Source organism: Eurytemora carolleeae, unplaced genomic scaffold, assembly GCF_000591075.1.
Source record: "Eurytemora carolleeae unplaced genomic scaffold, Eaff_2.0 scaffold115, whole genome shotgun sequence".
Lineage (NCBI taxonomy): Eukaryota > Metazoa > Arthropoda > Copepoda > Calanoida > Temoridae > Eurytemora > Eurytemora carolleeae.
In genome coordinates this window covers 316,829-324,277 of record NW_019396189.1, presented here as the reverse complement: position 1 = coordinate 324,277, position 7,449 = coordinate 316,829, and positions in this window count along the sequence as shown.

Below are 7,449 nucleotides of genomic sequence, written 5' to 3'. Positions count from 1 at the left end.
GGACTCCTCTATCGCTATTTCCTTCTTGATCCTCTGGAACAGAATTTACCACTTTGAGCACTTTTCATATGCCAAATCACAACGTTTTGTTTTAAGCTTTGCGTATTTTGTGGTATTGATTGGCATTGATTGATTGAAATAACATCAATTATATATTATACTAACACTATTTGATTCTCAAGTCATTGGCCTCCACCAGTATTTATTTTCTGAAATATACCCGTCATGAGAAAAATGAATTTAGTTTATTTTTTTAAATGAAAATGTTTTAGGAAATGTAAAACGGTATTTTTGAATTAGTGTCGAAAAACAAATATTTTACCAAATTCTTCATTATGAAAGAAATCGATGATAGAATCATGAATCGATACTATTTCTGATCTCCTGATTTCAAAAGTTAGGGAAAAGAAGACTCAGGTCTACGCTGTCATTGAGACTTATTTAAGATTTAAGTTTCAACTAGTTTTCAACAGATATAGTCTTATGAAACGGGTTTAACGTTGTATTTGGTGGATTTTCATGGTTAAAATTGGGAGATTTCGGTATTTGATAAGAATAAGACTCAACCTTGAGACTGGTTTTCCACAAAAAACCGACCAAAGTCGGTTTTATTTTCATTTGGCCTCACTCTTTAAGTCGAGTCTAAGAGCGGGAAGCTGTCGATAACATGACACAAGCTGTCGATAACATGACACAAGCTGTCGATAACATGACACAAGCTGTCGATAACATGACACAAGCTGTCGTAATATGATTGGGTTTGAGATTGAGCCTTAAACCTGGGTCAAAGAAATTAAGACTCAAACCAAAGCATTTAAATCGTGGACTCCATAACTTAGAACATTTCAAATATGTACAAATATTCGGCTACCCCTACCAAGTTTTATGAATCCGTTACAAAGGAGAAGCTGTTACCTATTGAAGTGAAAGCATGCAGCTGGTCTTCTAATCAAAAAGGTTTCCACTGTTATATCTGAATAAAATAAAAAGATTTAATATTAACAAATTTTGAAGACGTCATATAAAGTGGTAGGCGATTATATCAATACAACGACTGCGATTTTTTTCTAAATTTTGATTGCTAACAAGCTTTTTTCGAATTACAAGTTTACAAGTAATCAAAGAGAAGATTTTTTAGTTGACAACTTCTCTCGACTTCTTTATTTATGTGTATCAATCAATAAAATTGATTGTATCAATGATTAGAAAAAAATTTGTTCTGTTTTTCAACTTAAGAGTTTTAACATTTACTGAGACAAAAGGTTCTAAAGGTATGGTTGTGAATCAGGCATGCTGAACAAACAAAAATGTTTGTTTTTTGTTTCAGCCGAATTCTTGATGAGAATTTTATTGATCTGAACTGAGAGAAATTAAGAACTTTTGAAAAAAATAAAATAAATAAAAAATTAAGAACTTTATCAAAGCTGATTGCAAATATCATCTTATGTCTATGAATATATTCTAGTGTTCTCAATTTACCTCCATGAAAATCATTATTGAAGCAGAACAGTTGGTTTAGAGGAGACTTGAGAAACTTGAAGTTAAGAAGATCCCATTAAAGAGACAGTAAGCATAATTTCAAGTCCCCTCCATGCAAGGATGACAATGCCCGATTTACAACGGTATCCGTAAAAGCTTTGTCTGATCAAGTATGTTAACTGTTCATTTTAACTTGCGCATTTATTGCTTTAAGGAACAATGGAAAAATTCACGGAAATAAAAACTTTTCGAGTAAGAAAGATGACATTTTTAATCAGATTATGGTTTCTAGGATATAGTTGTAAATCGGGCATTGCTATCTTTTTAAATGAGCCTTCTTTTAAATACACTGTCTTTGGTCCAGTTCAAATAGACGAGATCCTAAAAAATCAATTGCTTTCAAATTTTGCTTTTCAAAAAGAATTCAGTTGCAATTTAATTTAACACAGACCTGGGTGGTGGAATCATTAGATATGGGCAAGGTTTTTGTGAACTAACAAAATTTTGAGAACGAAAGAAATATTTCGTAAACGATTATGTCGTTTAGAAAAAAGAACGATGGACGTACGACTTGTATCGTTCAGAAATTAAGTTTTATTCAATGAATGAATGATTTTTTGGAAAAAAACTTTTTTTAAAACAAAAGAATTTTTACTGAATGAACGATTTTTAAACAACTTTTGAAAAAAACGACAGATTTTTTAACGAAATTGGTCGTTCACGAACGATAAAAGAACGAAATGATAAAAAGCCGAACGCGCCCATCTCTAGAAATCATTTCAAACAATCCTCAGCATAATATATTTTACAAACAATTAGGAAAATTGCATATTACATTCTTTATATAAAATGTAATTTCCAACAAGCAAGAAGTCCTTGTAATTGCATGCCGCGTGCAATGTTTAAGACCTACGTGCGCACTTCAGGATTACATTTTCGCAGCAATATTTTGCGCAGAACATGAGTATTTCTCATCGTACACATGAATACACGATTTCAAAGGTCTTAAGGTTAAAAACTTGGTGTTAAAGAAATTGAGTCTTTGCCACAAATTATAAAAGGTGTCTAAAAAACGGGGAATAAGGGTCTACTAACAGACATGTTAGTCTTGTAGATCTAAAAATGACAATTTTAAAGGCTCCTAAAGTTTCCAACTGGAGTGTGTAAATTTGGTAAACTAGGATCCTTTTTGCCCAATATTTCAAACCTCATTTTCTCAAAAACGACTACTCATCAAGTTTGTTAAAAACATGTTTTGAAAATGGCAAATCCCACACTTTCAATTTCAAAAAAAAAATTCATTGAAACCTAAATGTGAGGGTCTATGCAGACTTGTTTGTAATCGGATTTTCAAGATTAATACCATTTTTGATATCTAAGTACAATGTCGATTCAATGAGCCCAGATCTTATAGATCTAAAACTGTAACCTAACAATTAATATAAAATTTTGCAAACAGAGATTATCTTTTACTTTTTACTTCGCTCCAGTTGGAAACTTTGGGAGCCTATCAAATTGTAATTTCTAGATCTACACGACTAAAGTTGGTCTTATTGAATCGGAAATTGTATGTAAATTAAAAAATGGTTTCAATTTTGAAAATTTGGTTACAAACGAGTCTGTAGACCCTTATTCCCAGTTTTTTTAGATATATCAAACTGTGAGTTAGAGAAAATAATCTAAGTTTGAAATATCAAAGATTTACACCATTAGATTACAAAGATATGGGATTAGAAAATCAGAATTTGTGACAAATGCTCAATTCCTTTGACTTTCGGACACGTGGTTTAACTTTGTCAAAAGTTCAACGGATTTTTCTTATTCTTTAAATCTTTAATAAATCTTTAATATTTGATCACAGCAGAAATAATAGTTTGAAATATCAAAGGTCTACATCATTGTAGGGTTACAACAATATAAGGATTAGAAAACCAACAGTTTGAGGGGAGTAAAAGACTTCGTTAAAAAAAATTTTAGACTTATTTTAAAATTTTAGTAGACATCTTTGACTCAAGCAAAAAACGATATGATATTGGGCCCTTTCGGTTCAGCCTTTTCCTCTTTTTCTAAAGTATATTTTCGGAGAATCAGTTTTCAAAGATAAAGGTTTGCAGTTTAATGTTTGATAAGAAGAATTAGAAATTGCATTTTATTTGCAATAATTGCACTTGGATGAGATTTGAGGATAAAGAAAAAGAAACTTTTGTTTACATGAGACAACAAAATTGGGATTAGGAATAAATATCTAAAGGAATTGAGTCTTGGCCACAGCCCACAAACTCTGCTTTTCTAATCCCTATATCTTTGCAAACCGATGTCGTATAGGTTCATAAAGGTTTACACTCTTAGGCTGCAAAGATATATGTATGAGAAAATTTGAATTTGTGGCACCAACTTAATTCCTATAATATTGCTAATGTGATATCCATGCAAACCATGAAATAGCGAACTACAGATGTTTAATCCACTCTTCATAATCTTCAGTTTCATAAAAATAATATGATAACCATCAAAATAATAATACAAATACATAAAAAAATCTAGGAGTCAAGGATTGGGAAAGCTCTACTGAATTCGTACCAACAAATGATATATCCTCGTTTCTCCTATATTTTAATGATTCTTAAAAGTACAACATTCAACATTCAACAACATTGACTGGGATTTATATCTATCTAGTTAAAAATTAACCTAAGTTAAGGAAATGTATCATTTACTATTAGACAAATTAGAATCAATGGAAATTCAATGATAAACCCTTGGGCTGCGCCCTCGGGTTTATCATTGAATCCCTAGGGGGCTTAAATTTCCATTGATTCTAATTTGTGTGAGAGTAAACGACATTCCTTTGTAAAAGTAACAAATTATTATTATTATTCATTATTATCTTTAAAAGGGGAGGGATTAAATGAAAATTGTTGCATACCAGAAAACCAGCTTTTTATAAAGGAATGTTACTTTTTTCTATATACGTTTTCATTGTAATTAGTTAAGATGGTGGGCTGGAGAGGTGCCTTCATTAGTAAATGATAAAAATTAATCATGTTAAAAACTGACAATTTGCAAAAGTAATAATGAGGGAAAAATTGGATGCACAAGTGCACAATGGACATTGCATAGAAAGGGAAAGGGAGTTATAGANAGAGGGAAGTTTGAAGTGAATAGGAAACGGTTCCCAAGCTTTTGAAATAAAACGTAAAATGTTGGATATAATTGTTGGATCCGGCCACTCTTTTCAACGATATCTAGAAATCCGCAACATTTTCTCATCAGTGCAGAACTTTTCTGCAATAAGGGCAGTCCAATGCAATTGTATTACTTTATTGCACTCATAAGGTTGGCTCTTTATGTATAAGATCATTGATAAAAATGTTTAAATCACTTTCATTTCTATGACTAAGATAATTTTAGAACTTCCCTCAAGTAGACATTAGATTTGCTGTTGCTGTTGATTACAGTTTAATGTAGTTTTATGCAATTTTATCTGGTTTACTTTAATGATTCAATCCAATGTAGTTCAGTTCAGTCCCATGTAGATGTTGTTAATTGCAGTTTAATATAGATAATTATAGTAAAATGTAGTTTACCGCAATCAAATGTAGTCAACTGCAGTCCAATATAATTTACTGCAGTCAATGTAGTTCATTGCCGTCAAATGTAGTTCACCTCAATCAAATGTAGTTCAACACAGTCAAATGTAGTTCACCGCAATCAAATGTAGTTCACCGCAATCAAGTGTAGTTCAATGCAGTCAAATGTAGTTAACCGAAATCAAATGTAGTTCACCGCAATCAAATGTAGTTCAACACAGTCAAATGTAGTTCACCGCAATCAAATGTAGTTCACCGCAATCAAGTGTAGTTCAATGCAGTCAAATGTAGTTAACCGCAATCAAATGTAGTTCACCACAGTCAAATGTGTTCACCGCAATCAAATGTAGTTTACTGCAGTCCAATGTAGTTCAATGCAGTCAAATGTGATTCACTGCAGTCAGATGTAATTCACTGCAGTCCAATGTATTTAGTTCACTGCAGTCAAATGTAGTTTACTTCAGTCTAATGTAGTTTACTGCAGTCCAATGTAGCTCATTGCAGTATAATGTAGCTCACTGCAGTCTAATGTAGTTTAATGCAGTCCAATGAAGTTCACTGCAGTCCAATGTAGCTCACTGCAGTCTTATGTAGTTCACTGTAGTGTAATGTAGTTTACTGCAGTCCAATGTAGTTCAATGCAATCAAATGTTGTTTACTGCAGTTCAATGTAGTTCACTGCAATCCAATGTAGTTCACTGCTGTCCAATGTAGCTCACTGCAGTCCAATGTAATTCACTGCAGTCTAATGTAGTTCACTGCAGTCCAATGTAGTTCACTGCAGTGTAATGTAGTTTACTGCAGTCCAATGTAGTTCAATGCGATCAAATGTAGTTTGCTGCAGTCTAATGTAGTTCACTGCAATCAAATATAGTTCAATGCAATCAAATGTAGTTCAATGCAGGTAAATTTAGTTCATTGCAGTTTAATGTAGTTCAAAGCAGTTCAATGTAGTTCATTGCAGTTTAATGCAGTTGACTGCAGTACATAGTAGTCAACTGCAGTCCAATTTAATTCACTGCAGTCCAATGTAATTCACTGCAGTTAAATGAAGTTCATTGCAGTCAGTCAGATGTAGTTCATTGCAATCAAATGTACTTCAATTCAATCAAATGTAGTTTAATGCAGTCAAATGTAGTTTTTTTCTGTATGCTGTACACTGTACAGTCCTAAATAGTTCACTGCAGTACAATACATTTTTTTAGTACAATGTAGTCAATTGCAGAATCCAATGCAGTTTGTGCAGTTGATGCATATTGGAAACCTACAATTAAATAACGATGAGAAAAATACGGTTTCATGGTTTCGTGAGCTAATCAAACCCAACTAAAGGGGACAAAATAGGTTCCAAACTCTGGATATAAAAACACGAAGACAATTTAATATTTTTTCCTAAACTGTCAATAATATAATTATTACTTCTTCAGAGCCATGCCTTTAAACTCTTAAACCTGCTCAATATTTTAATTGGATTTTGTATTTTCAAAGGGAGTGTATATGCAAAAATTCTTCACAATTTTTATTTTTTAACTCTAACACGTTTCCAACATTTACCGTCAAAATTTGGACTGATGTGACAATACAAAATCGGTGAACACTTCCTTTAGCTTCGTTTTAAATCTTTAGTGTAATAAGTATTCTTATTAAAGCTAATTTCACGATAATCATTCTTAAAGAAAAGCATAAAAATATAATCATGGTACAGAATGGAAAAAAAGGTTTTGCTCAATGGTCATAATAGTTACTTTTTTTTGGAAATTTAATAATTCAAAACTGTAAAAAAATATAAAGTAAAAGATTTTTGATAATTTTGAAAAAAACGTCAGAATATAAGAATATGAAAACATATCTTGATTGAATTAGAACAATATTCAAGTGTTATTTTTTTTGCCTTGTCAAGTTTAGAAGCATAATTCATGAGTCTTGATGAGGAAAACTGTTTTTAAAAGTTAATGAGCATTTATATTAGGAAACATCTTACTAGGAAAGAATCCATATTCAGAAAATTACTGAAAGAAACTTCTATCCTAATACAAATTATTAGAATTTAGATTACAACATGTTTTTAGTTTTCAGATTGCAACAATGTTCAAAAAGAAACTAAAAATTGTTGCTTGAAAAAAAAAATTAATTGCAAAACAAGGATATCTCGATCAGAAAAAAAAACATCTCCAATAGGGTAAAAAAATTTTGTTAGAGAGAATTTACAATAAAAACTTTCCAACGAAATATTGTGTTAGAGTTTTAATAAATTAGTGAAAAATTCCAATAATTTCCCGATTGGAAGTATGGTGCAGTTAAGAGTATAAATGCTTATCAATTTCTAAGAATCCTTTTATGCATGTCAAACTAAAATAATCTAAACCAAAATAATTTTTTC